The sequence below is a fragment of the Musca autumnalis genome, unplaced genomic scaffold, assembly GCF_047663935.1.
Source record: "Musca autumnalis isolate F117 unplaced genomic scaffold, ASM4766393v1 scaffold_2, whole genome shotgun sequence".
NCBI lineage: Eukaryota > Metazoa > Arthropoda > Insecta > Diptera > Muscidae > Musca > Musca autumnalis.
In genome coordinates, this window is record NW_027411755.1 from 5,429,030 (window position 1) to 5,443,272 (window position 14,243).

Sequence of the window (14,243 nt, forward strand, 5' to 3'; positions counted from 1 at the left end):
GCCCTTAAAGTATTGGATTTTTGAAGCACTTTTAATCCGTATGGGCTCAAACATTAACTTGAGTTTTTCTCTAATCGAATTGTGATGTAATCGCAGTACAACAAAATGAATAAATAAGTAAAAAATTCAACAAATTCTAAAACGTGTTATATATCTACAATGAATAATGTATAATACCACCCACTATTTCTAAATGACATTAGTATGAGGAATATTTCGATTTTGTTTTAGTTTATTTTCGACTTCGACCATTATTTTTGTATTTTTTGTTGGTATATCAGTTATTTTATGAAATAGCCGATAAAACAAAAATACAAAAAAAGATTTTTTCAAATTGGACCAATATTAAAGAAGTTATGAGTATTTTTTTGCTTATAGTTTTTATAGAATTTGTCTTTTTCAAATATACTATAATGTTTTTCTGAAAATATACTATAATGTTTTGCGGATAAGTAGCATCCCCACAGCAAAAAATAAGGGAGGGGTCTCATAATATCAATGTAGAAAAATGGATAAAAATGTGTTGAAGCTAACAAGTTTTTTATGATCCCTTTCGATTTCTGGCTTAACCTTATATTCCATACAACTATGCCCAAAGAAAGAATATAAGAATACTCCATGGGCAACATGATACTAGTGTATGATTTTTCGATATATCCCCTGCAACCACCTAAAATTGATGCTGACATTTTGAACCCTGAATTTCGGGTTTTTTTATTATACCCTACACCACTATATGGGGAGGGTATTATATGTTGGTTTTGGCCAAAAAGTTTGTAATGCATCGAAATAATGGTCGTAGACCCATACTTATATATACCAAAAGTGAATGTCTCGACGAGCTGAGTGTGTGTCCGTCCGTCTGTCCATCTAAACCTTGTAATCACGCTACAGGTCGCAATTTTGATCGGATCGTCACGAAATTTTAGACGTTGATGGGGGTCCCGGAGGGGAAGAAGCCTATTGATTTTGGTGATGGTCGGATAATATGTCGGAATGGGCAAAACACTTATGTGGATAAAAACGTTTTTTTTCCAAAACGAATATCTCAGCTTCTATATGGGGTATACCAAAAGCAAAACCTGACAATGAAAGTAGAAAATATCACCTTTCTAATAATGTAAAGTAGGTTCTCGTAGGTGATCAAACAACGAAGATATCACAATAGTCGCAAATAAAACCCAACTTTTCATATTTGCGATTTTAATTTTAATGACGAATATCACAGCTTTGGTTGGGGACTTTCCAAAAGCAAAGCCTGACTATGAAAGTAGAAGATCACACCTTTACAATGAGGCAAACTAGGTCGGCGTAGGTGACCAACTAACGAATATATCGCAATAGTCGGTAATGCATCCCATTTTTCTATTTTTTTGGAAATCACGCTACAGGTCGCAATTTTGATCGGATCGTCACGATATTTCGAGGGTTAATGGAGGTCTCACAGAGGAAGAAGCTTATTGATTTTGAATGAGCAAAAAATTTATTTGGAGAAAAAGTCAACATTTTATTCCAACGCAAATATCTCAGCGTCCATAAGGGGTATGCAAAAGGCAAAACCTGGCAGTGAAAGTAGAAAATATCACCTTTACAAAGATGTTGTCGTAGATGGTCAAACAACGAAGATATCGCAATAGTCGCTAATACGAGGGCAGTTCGGAAACTTCTTAGCCTAGCACAAAAAGCGCGGTATAAACAGAAAAAAGTTAGGTGTTTTGGAAACTTCCATCTCTGTTACGAACACATGTTAAATTTTGTTTCGATCTGGCAACTCCTTCATATAGAAACAGGTGTTCAAAAAAGACGCATCCGCAATTTTTTTACAATGGAAAAATTAGAAATGCGTGCTGTCATTAAATATTTACATAAAAAAGGTTTATCGGGACAAGAAATTCATAATGATATGGTGAATGTGTTAGGTGAAAGTGCTCCTTCATATGCATCAGTAAAAATTGGGTTGCTGAATTTAAACGTGGTCGTACAAGCATTGAAGATGAACCACGTAGTGGACGTCCAAAAACAGCAACACCAAAAAAAGAAATTGTAGCCTAAGTGCATGATATGGTATTAAATGATCGACGAATAAAATGCGTGAAATTGCTAATATCATGGGCATCTCAAATGATCGAGTCCATTTAATTTTGCATGAAGAACTACAGATGAAAAAGCTTTCTGCAAGATGGGTGCCGCATTTGTTAACAGTCGATCAAAAACGCATAAGAATGAACATTTCTCAAGCTTGTTTGGATCGTTTTAAGCGAAATAAAATGGATTTTAAGCGTGGTTTCATAACTGTTGATGAGACATGGATCCACCACTATACTCCAGAGACAAAAGAACAATCCAAACAATGGACTGAAGCTGGAGGAAGTGCCCCAAAGAAGGCAAAAAAATTCAATCGGCTGGTAAGGTTATGGCAACGGTTTTTTGGGACTTCAAAGGTATTTTATTGATTGACTATCTGCAAAAGGGTAAAACAATAAATTCAGAGTACTATTGCAACCTTTTGGATCAATTAAATGTACAAATTCGAGAAAAACGTCCTGGCTTACAACACAAACAAATAATTTTTCATCAAGACAACGCACCAGCGCACAAGAGTGTTTTTACAATGGCAAAAATCAACGATTTAAAGTACGAGTTGCTTGACCACCCACCTTATTCTCCTGATTTAGCTCCCAGTGACTTTTACTTGTTCCCAAATCTAAAGAAAATCCTTTCTGGCAAGTGTTTTACCTCAAATGAAGATGTAATTACAGTTGTAAACCACTATTTTGAAGACCTTGAGGAAAACTATTTTAATCAAGGGATAGAATTGCTAGAAAAGCGTAAAATACATGAAATCAGCCGAGTATATATATATATATATATATATATATATATATATATATATATATATATATCTAAACCGCTTTCAATATAATTTGGCAAATTTATTTCTAGACCAAATTCCTTCACACATCCAAAATTTGGAGATATTTTGGAGGTACCTCCGATTCTGATGCTATATGCTCCATTTTCGAGCTAAAACTAAATTTGGACAAAATATTACATACCACTTTAGCTGAAATTCTTGAGATTTGGGGGAAAAACTAGAGGGATCAAACCGAAAATCACCATCTTCGAACTTTATATAATGTTCGCAGAAGTATTGCGATAAACAAAGTTTGGACCAACGCAGTATCCGTTTCGAAAGTTGTCGTGCGCACCAAATGATGGCCGTAGGTGTTCTTTACAACTTTCGGGCCATTTTCTCTGGAAGTATGGACTTGCCCCTGAAAAAACTTGTACTGTAGTAATAGGGGCTTTCAGAGTACTTGTTGTAAAAAGCGTTTCCATAGAGGTATTTTTATTTATTAATTTATTTATTTCATATTTTTACTTATAACTAAATAATTAACATAAAGGAAGTGAAGCCATGACTACTGAAGTCTTAAGCTTACACAGGTATATCTACTAATTATCCAGAGAGGTCTTAAACTGCACTGATCTAAAAATTTTTGAAATACTCTATGGAAGGTTGCCGAAAGAGTAGATTGATATGGTCCATCTTCGAAGTTGATCAAAATTTGGACAAAATATCACGAAGGCCAAATTTTAGACCGAAACGGTTGATCTGTTCGAATTATCGTGTTCTCCAGACAGCCACCCAGACGGACGAACATAGCTAAGTCACTCCAAGTTTTTTGAAACAGATTACTTCCAAACACACTTTGGCCCTAAAACCATTATTTCGATGAGACACATTTTGACTAATGCTGAGAGTATAAAAGAATGTATACATGTATATACCTTGGATTGAACGCCAGAATTTCATTTAAAAAAAAATCAAGACTGGTTGCCAGAGTTTTCCTTGTTCCTGATTCATTTATGAGAAGAACCACGATAGGAAACCAGAACCAGAATTTCTATAAGAGAAGTCAAACGATTGGACGCCAAAATTAGTCTATACCAAGATGCACGATTGGGCGACAGAATTTGTCACTTGCATACCCGCGATTGGGTGCTAGAATTTCATGATGGACATCCTCACTATTGCTCAGCATTAGTTCTCTATCAAGAAAATCACTGTCGGCCTTCAGAAATTCTTTGTGATAAGATCTACGATTGGACACCAAAATATCTTTACGGAAATAACTAAAATTGAGTTATTTATGACAATAGCAACGATTGAACACCTGAATTTCCGAAATTGAAAAATTTACCGTATTCTGACACAGCTGCGTGATAAAAGACCAAAAAAATAAGACAAGTGTATCGACGTTTTATTTTCTTTATTTATTATTCAATTCTCTACTAATCCCATTCCTCAATAAAATTGCAGTGGAAAATTGAAGCCGTGATTTTTAACACTTGTGAAGAAGGAAACAAAGGAAAGGTACTCAACATTCCATGCAAACAAAAAAAATTAAATGTTAAGATATTTCTAAGGTTTTCGGATTGTATACTCTTTCTTTTGGTCTTATGAAGTGATATCACTGAACTACATAACATTCACTGTAGTTGTGAGTTATTTCATAAATGATACACGCAAAAATATATGCGACTATTAATATATCCATTATTTTGAACATATATAAACTCTGATATGTTGTCAAAAAAGTTCTGAAAACAAGGAGAAATTGGCCAAGAAGTCATACCTCATTTTAATTAAAACATAGTAATAAAAATTATTTCATCAGTAAAATCAGCCTAAAAAAGGTTTACATCATTGCTAAATAAGAAATTTTCGCGAACATAAACTTTCAAAATTTTGGTCAGGTGGTGGAAAAAACATCAACATAGTTGCATGTGAGCCAGTTGTTGGAATTTATTTCAAATTCCCTTGCGCGTGCCGGTTTTCTTTCGACAGAATATCGGTAGATAATCTATCGGCCTTCTACAAATAGAAGACTTTCCATTTGTCTTCTGTACACACAGGACCTTTAGATTGAATATCGTCGATCGGATTTGTATAGAGAACATTCGTTAGCTGGATTCTTTGGGTGCCACCGTGGTGCAATGGTTGCGCACCGCCTTGCATGCAGAAGATCGTGGGTTCGATTCCCTGGCTAGGCAACATCAAATTTTCAACGGTGGCAAAATACCTCTTAGTAATGTTGGGCGACATTTCCTGAGTATTGCAGCCATGTAAAACTTCTCTACAAGTGGTGTTTTAGGACACGCCGTTCGGACTCGGTGATGAACTGTATGCCCCATATCATTGAGCTAATATGAATCGGGGTGCACTCATTGATATGAGAGAAGTCTCCCTTGTCCCGCTTGAGATGTTTGTGGAAAAATTATTAATTATAGCTGGATTCTTTATTGCTTACCGTTTGCCCCTGAACCTCAATCCCAAATAACTTTACCATATACATACATATGTATGTACAGTCAGAGTCAAATGAAAGTTTACACCTCACAAAAAATTGTTAATAGCATAATTACACCGGTATAATGATATAATATATAAAACACAAATACAATTTTTTTAAGTGTTTAGTGTTGAATTAAAATCCAGAAAATATTAGGCCTTGTATAAGGTTAAGTATGAAATAAATGAAGATTGATAAAATAACCCCAAATTTTAAGAGTCAAAAGAAAGTTTACACTCTTGCCAAAAGTAAGAGTTTTTTTTAATTCTTTAGCTTGATATGTCTTTATTTTGGCTTTTTAGCTTGTTTTTATTCTATTTGAGTGTCTAAATAATAAATCCACCAGTATTTTGGTGAAATCCGGTGATAATACCCCATTGGACCCGAATTACAGCTTTCGGGCAATTTTGGCACAAAATGGGGCTTTATTTAACATTCTTTTGGATTTTTTCGGTAATTACTCAAAGGATTTGAGTTCTAGAGACCACAATGAGTGATCCTAGATGCATGGGGGTAAAACATAGCAATACGTTATCCATAAATATAGGCGAAGCCTTCATATCCCTGCCCACATGTCAGATCCCCCTTTGATATAATCCCCATTTCAGTTCACTAGGATCTGTGATCTCGTGTCAATATGAGTATATGATATTTTTCTTGTATCCTTGAACCCATACAAACTGTTTCTTTGAAGCCCGCTTCTATCAGGCACCCGATGAACACTTATAGGTCACTCCATCAAGTTTGATTTTGTATACAACATTTTCACCGTTAAAAGGTTCATTCACATTTTTCGAAAGTTATGGCATATTTTGCGACGAAATATGTGAAAATGGTTATGATGGTTATATAAAAAAAAATTCCCCAACTATATTTGGTGAAAAATCCCAAACCTGTGGAAAAATATGAACGAAGCTTTTAACGGTGAAAATGTTGTATACAAAATCAATCTTGATGGAATGTCCTATATATGTTCATCGGGTCCCTGACAGAAGCGGGCTTCAAAGAAATAGTTTGTATGGGTTCAAGGATAAAAGAACAATATCATATACTCATATTGACACGAGATTACAGATCCTAGTGAACTGAAATGGGGCTTATATCAAAGGGGGATCCGACATGTGGGCAGGGATATGAAGGCTTCGTCCATATTTATGGATAACATATTACTATGTTTTACTCCCATGCATCTAGGACCACTCATTGTAGTCTCTAGACCTCAAATCCATTGAGTACTTACCGAAAAAATCCAAAAGAATGTTAAATAAAGCCCCATTTTGTGCCAAAATTGCCCGAAAGCTGTAATTCGGGTCCAATAGGGTATTGTCACCGGATTTCACCAAAATACTGGTGGATTTATTATTTAGACACTCGAATAGAATAAAAACAAGCTAAAAAGCCAAAATAAAGGCATGTCAAGCTAAAGAATTAAAAAATGTCTTACTTTTGGCAAGAGTGTAAACTTTCTTTTGACTCTTAAAACTGGGGGTTATTTTATCTATCTTCATTTATTTCATAATTAAGCTTATACAAGGCCTAATATTTTCTGGATTTTAATTCAACACTAAACACTTAAAAAAATTGTATTTGTGTTTTATATTTATTATATCATTATACGGGTGTAATTATGCTATTAACAACTTTTTGTGAGGTGTAAACTTTCTTTTGACTCTGACTGTATTTATTTGCTATTTTTCCGAAAAATCAATTAGAGACATCTGTTGTTCTTGCGGGATTATGGCCACATTTTTATTAATTGTATTAAATTATGTAGAAATGTGACAAAAATAATATTTAAAATAATTCCTAAATATTAAAGTTTTTCTATTTATTTATAAATATTTTTATACCCTACACCACTATGTGGGGAGGGTATTATAAGTTGGTTTTGGCCAAAAAGTTTGTAACGCATCGAAATAATGGTCGCAGACCCATACTTATATATACCAAAATGAATGTCTCGACGAGCTGAGTCGATCTGGCTATGTGTGTCCGTCCGTCAGTCCGTCCGTCCGTCCGTCTGTCCGTCTGTCCATCTAAACCTTGTAATCACGCTACAGGTCGCGATTTTGATCGGATCGTCACGAAATTTTGCATGTTGATAGGGGTCCCGGAGGGGAAGAAGCCTATTGATTTTGGTGATGGTCGGATAATATTTAGGGGTCGGAAAGGGCAAAAAACTTAGGTGGATAAAATGACAACGTTTTTTTCCAAAGTGAATATCTCAGCTTCTATATCGGGTATACCAAAAGCAAAACCTGACAATGAAAGTAGAAAATATCCCCTTTCTAATGATGTAAAGCAGGTGCTCATAGGTGATCAAACAACGAAGATATCACAATAGAAGCAAATAAAACCCCAATTTTCATTTTTGCGATTTTAATTATATTGACGAATATCACAGCTTTGGTTGAAAACTTTCCAAAAGCAAAGTCTGACTCTGAAAGTAGAAGATCCCCTCTTTACAATGATGCAAACTAGGTCGGCGTTGGTAACAAAATAACGGAGATATCGCAATAGTCGGTAATACATCCCATTTTTCTATTTTTTTGGAAATCACGCTACAGGTCGCAATTTTGATCGGATCGTCACGAAGATTTGAGGGTTAATGGGGGTCTCATAGATGAAGAAGGCTATTGATTTTGGTGATGGTCGGATAATAATTAGGGGTCGGTCTGGGCAAACACTTATTTGGAAAAAAGTCTACATTTTATTTTAAAGCCAATATCTCTGTTTCTTTAAGAGGTATATCTAAAGCAAAACCTGACAAGGAAAGTAGAAAATATCACCTTTACAAGGATGTAAAGCAGGTTGTCGTAGGTGGTCAAATAGCAGAGATATGGCAATAGTCGATAATGCATCCCATTTTCCGATTTTTTTGTAATCACGCTATAGGTAGCAATTTTGATCGGATCGTCACGAAATTTTGGGGGTTAATGGGAGTCCCAAAGAGAAAGAAGCCTATTGATTTTGATGATGGTCGGATAATATTCAGGGGTCGGAATGGGCAAACACTTATTTGGAGAAAGGTCAACGTTTTATTTCAAAGCCAATATCTCTGTTTCTTTAAGAGGTATATCTAAAGCAAAACCTGACAAGGAAAGTAGAAAATATCACCTTTACAAGGATGTAAAGCAGGTTGTCGTAGGTGCTCAAACAACAGAGATATCGCAATAGTAGATAATGCATCCCATTTTCCGATTTTTTTGTAATCACGCTACAGGTCGCAATTTTGATTGGATCGTCACGAATTTTTTGGGAGTTGATGCGGGTCCCACCGAGGAAGAAGCCTATTTAGTTTGGTGATGGTCGGATAATATTTAGGAGTCGGACTAAGCGAAAAGCTTATGTGGAGAAAAGTCAACGTTTTTTATGCGAATATCTGCGCTTCTGGTTGGAGTATTCCAAAAGGAATACCCGTCAATGGAAGAAGAAAAGATCTCGTTTATATTGATGCAAAGTGTGTTGGCGTAAGTGAGCAAACCAAGATATTGCAAAATTCAGTAATATACCCAATATTTTCATTTTTTGTAATCACGCTACAAGTTGGAATTTTGATCGGATAGTGACGAAATTTTTGGGAGTAGATGGGGGCCCCACAAAGGAAGAAGCCTATTGATTTTGGTGATAGTCGGATAATATTTAGGGGTCGGAATGGGGAAAAATATAATATAGAATATATCGGCTTCTAGTAGGGGTATTCCAACGGCAAAGCCTGTCAATGGAAGAAGAAAATATTACCTTTACATTGGTGTAAAGCAGGTTGGCGAAGGTGGTCAAACAAGGGAGATACCACAATAGTCGGTAATGCATCCAATTGTTCCATTTTTTGCAATCAAGCTACAGGTCGTAATTTTGATCGGATGGTCACGAAATTTTGGTTGCTTATGGGGGTCCCAGAGATAAAGAGGCATATTATTTTTGGTGGTAGTCGGATTATATTCCCTAAAAGAAATGTTTACCAGTGAAAAGTTTATGCACAGGGGTAGTGGTGTAGGGTATCACATGGTCGGCCCCGTCCCGACTATAGCCTTTTCTCACTTGTTTAAATATCCAAATTGCACTGTCTTACTCTCATACACGTAGCAATAACTGTGACAGTTACATTTGATGTTTGCCGACTGCCGTTATTCGTTGCAGTTCGTGTTTCGGGCACCTAACTTTCGCTGATATATGTGAGAGTGTAGTGGTGTGCTGTGTCTTCCCAGCAAACACAACATCGGACGTCCGACGCGTCTGGACAATTTCGGAAGCAACATCGTTCAGATTTCGTTCCGATTTCTAAACGATTTTTCGGAGTGGAAATAGTTCAGATTTTTTACCGATTTCGGAGCGAAATTCCCTTTCCGAATTTTCCAAGGATTTTCTTCATATTTCGTTACGAAATCGGATCGAAATCGATACGACATTTCGTTCCGAAATTATGTCAACCACTTCATACAACTTTCGTTAAGATATCGTTACCATTTCGGATCAGACATCGGACGTATCGTCCGAATTTTGTTCCGATTTCGTCAAGATGTCGGTACGATTGGTTTGCTGGGTTCTTTTCTTTTGAGTGTGTGTGTGGTTGCAATGTTTTGTTTATTTAGCCGTAGAACAAATCAATCAGTCAGCGTTTGCAACTTGACCAATGCAGTCTGAGTTGTCCAGAAGAAGAAGAAGACAAAAAGAAACTATTCTTCAAATTTGAAAATCAATGCAAATTGAAGAGTTATTAAAACAATTATTTTTTCATCGTACTTCTGTGCTTATGGCTTCCAATGGATGTGATTTGTGGAAGAAAATAGAACAAATTTATATTTAGAGATTTTGCTTAATTACAACTTTGTTGCAACACGAAGAATCGTGAATAATTGGAAAACAACAACAAAAACTGATGTCAATGCCAATTAATAAAAGTATTACCGATCTCCAATCTGTATAAACAAACTATTAAAGCGTGCAAAACATTTAATGTCGGTGTGTGAATGTTATGCGTATATATTTCTCGGGCAATTAAATCTAAAATAAAAAAATAAATTTCAAAATAAAGTCACAAAAACAATAAATGATCTATAAAATTTACATTTCGTGTAATTTTAACGTTTTTATTTTTCGTAGTTTAATGGCAATGTCGAAAGGCATTTTTAACAAAAACAAGTGTTTGAGAAAAAAATTCAATAAAAAATCAAAGGACATTTAGGGTTAAATCGAGTACCCTGGGACACAGCTGTAACAAATAAAAGCGAAGCGAAAACTTGTTTGGATGTTTGGAGCTTTGTCGATGACGTAAGAATTCTTCGGTGCTCAACGTACTATGGCTGTTCCCATAATCTTTGTTTCACCAAGACCGTAGTCTTCCCATAGAGATCCATTACCTGTTGAGGATGCAGTTGCTTTTAGGTCGTTGCTAAATTCCATCATCGGCGAGTGATTTTCTATCCGTTCCACAGCCGTGCTGATCTGGTTGCAGTAGGATGTATCCATCATTGCTTGAGACTGGTGAATATCCTGCATGTGATCTGTCTGGATTTCTGCCTTCTGTGCTCTATCAGATATTTATGGGCTGTCGATAATTGTCGACAACAACTGACACTGCTTCATGCTAATTCAGGAGCATGCATTTATAGCTGCGGGGGTCTCTAAAAAAGTTCAGACCTTTTACAGAAAATCTGAAGTAATGCTGAAGTGTAATTTTTGAGAACGACTATTAGTGGAACGTATATTTCCGAAAGTAATCTTCTGCAATTGTCGACAAGAACTAACACTGCTTCAAGCTAATTCAGGAGCATGGGTTTTGTAGCTGCGGAAATCTCTACAAGAGTTCAGACGTTTTACAGAAAATCTGAAATAATTCTGAAGTGTAATTTTGTTGAGAGTGCCTAATACCGGAAGTGATCTCCTGTAATTGTCGACAACAACTAACGCTGCTTCATGCTAATTCAGGAGCATACTTCTTTAAGAGCGAATATTAGTGGAGCTTCTATTACTGGGCAACAACTAACACTGCTCCTGAATTAGCATGAATTTATAGCTGAGTGGATCTCTACAAGAGTTCAGACTTTTTACAGAAAATCTGAAGTAATTTTGAAGTTTAATTTTTTGGGAGCGACTATTTTTATGGTTTCGTTTGTGGTAGTGATCAAGATTTGGATAGTTGGCCTGACCATCATCAGTCCTGCTCTGAGCTACATTGTAAACAAGACAATGTCCCCCTCTTGTCAAATTCACGTCAATAAGATTTCGACTAGGGATAGGTATAGGAAAGCAATAATCGAGTTTTAGACATTTTGATTTTGGTCTAAAACTAAAAATGCGATTTTTCGGTCTGGCGATTATTTTCGACTTTTTCATAGCCGCAGAATATTGTGTATAATCGACTATTTTTGACTGCAAGAACTCGATTAATCGATTGATCGAAAGTCGACTTACCTATTGATGGTGATAATGATGGTGTGTAATGGTTATCAAAGCTGATCAATTGGATACGTATGGCGATGGAAAGTAAGTATGTGGTGGAAGATTACTATACTGTCCACGTTATTTTGAAAACGTCGATACTTTATCCATGCTACAATTTTTAATGGAGGACTTTTTTGTGGCGCTTATTGCAATAGTGGCTCTATTTTGATTTTTTGACAGATATTATCACACATTTTATGTCAAATTAATTAAAATAACATATTTTGTCAGTATAGAATGTCTAGTAAAACACACACTTACTCAATAATTCCAAAATCCGAATCGCTTCTTTAATCACCACTTTCCTTCTTTAAAGGGGCGATGCTTGCGATGATGATATAGATGGATGACATACCCAATAACCGCGACAATTGTCCCTTGGTTAATAATCCAAATCAATTCCTTAAAGGCAACGGCAAAGATATGGTATAAAAAGATACTGCAGGCCAAGTGCGTGTTTTGTGGAAGGATCCGATGGGTTGGAAAGAAAAGACATCGTATTACTGGTCCCTACTGCATCGTTAAACCTTTAGCCTGATGGTCGTATGGTCTTGGATTCCGTAATGTTCATGATTCCACATTGAAAGGTGGTCGACGGGGACCTATGGTCGGATATGATTTACAAGCGCAATAGTAAGTAGAATATTAAAATAATTCAATGATTAAGAATACAAATTAATCAATCTTTAATTTCAGATCGTGTCCCAGAATTGGTTTGTAATGACTTAGCCGACGATTTGAAATAACAAGTTGAAATCGAAGATAATTAGTGTAGCGCTTGAGATAGTAAAGACGTTTTAAGACGAGATATAACAGTTGAGATGACAACTCTATAATTTTAAGTCCCACGCGATCTCGGTGATTTGACGATTTTGCCAACCTGCATATTTTTTTAGAATTAAATTATATATGTATGTATACTCTCTTGTTTTTTTGTTTAATTTATCTATTAAGGATTAACCCTGTTCATTGTAACATATATCGAATAATAACCAATAAGCATTAGCTGTATTCATGTGAGGGGGGATTGTAAAGGTGAGGGGGGATTGTAAAGGTCGAGCATCGAATTGGCATCAATATTGTAATGAAGTTACCATTACTCGAGAAGTAGCGTGGAATTATTTATAAAATCCACATTTATAGAGGATGTCAACAAAAATTATTTAAAAAATCTACGCCCTAAGAGGTGGCCAACAAAAATTATTTAAAAATTCCACTCCCTTAGGGGAAGCCACGCCGTTAGAGGAAGCCAACAAAAATTATTTCAAATATCCACGCCCTAAGAGGAGGCCAACAAAAAGTATTTCAAATATCCACGCCCTAAGAGGAGGCCAACAAAAAGTATTTAAAAAATCCACGCCCTAAGAGGAGGCCAACAAAAATTATTTCAAATATCCACGCCCTAAGAGGAGGCCAACAAAAAGTATTTAAAAAATCCACACCCTAAGAGGAGGCCAACAAAAATTATTAAAAACAATCCACGCCCTTACAGGAGGCCAATAAAAATGATTTAAAAAATCTACGCAATTAGAGGTAGCCAACAAAAACTATTTAAAAAATCCACGCCCTTAGAGGAAGCCAACAAAAATTATTTAAAAAATCCACTCCCTAGAGGAGGCCAACAAAAATTATTAAAAACAATCCACGCCCTTAGAGGAGGCAAACAAAAATTATTTAAAAAATCGACGCCCTTAGAGGAGGCCAACAAAAATTATTTAAAAAATCCACGCCCATAGAGGAGGCCAACAAAAATTATTTAAAAATCCACGGCCATAGAGGAGGCCAACAAAAATTATTAAGAAAATCCACGCCCTTAGATGAGGCCAACAAAAATTATTAAGAAAATTCACGCCCTTAGATGAGGCCAACAAAAATTATTAAGAAAATCCACGCCCTTAGATGAGGCCAACAAAAATTATTAAGAAAATCCACGCCCTTAGATGAGGCCAACAAAAATTATTAAGAAAATCCACGCCCTTAGATGAGGCCAACAAAAATTATTAAGAAAATCCACGCCCTTAGATGAGGCCAACAAAAATTATTAAGAAAATCCACGCCCTTAGATGAGGCCAACAAAAATTATTAAGAAAATCCACGCCCTTAGATGAGGCCAACAAAAATTATTAAGAAAATCCACGCCCTTAGATGAGGCCAACAAAAATTATTAAGAAAATCCACGCCCTTAGATGAGGCCAACAAAAATTATTAAGAAAATCCACGCCCTTAGATGAGGCCAACAAAAATTATTAAGAAAATCCACGCCCTTAGAGGACGCCAACAAAAATTATTAAGAAAATCCACGCTCTTAGATGAGGCCAACAAAAATTATTAAAAAAATCCACGCCCTTAGATGAGGCTAACAAAAATTATTAAGAAAATCCACGCCCTTAGATGAGGCCAACATAAATTATTAAAACATCCACGCCCTTAGATGAGGCCAAC

General features: G+C 35.9%; 1 long non-coding RNA gene across 2 annotated transcripts; it reads left to right on the plus strand.

The window, feature by feature from the left end:
• Window positions 1–8,740: 8,740 nt before the first annotated feature.
• On the plus strand, window positions 8,741–12,800 carry LOC141393581 (uncharacterized). 2 transcript variants are annotated; one of them, XR_012410126.1, is made up of 4 exons: window positions 8,741–10,628; window positions 11,696–11,843; window positions 12,118–12,434; window positions 12,498–12,800. It is a non-coding gene; the product is annotated as an uncharacterized lncRNA (long non-coding RNA). The 2 variants fall into 2 exon arrangements; XR_012410125.1 differs by having other exon boundaries at window positions 9,113–11,843.
• Window positions 12,801–14,243: the final 1,443 nt, after the last annotated feature.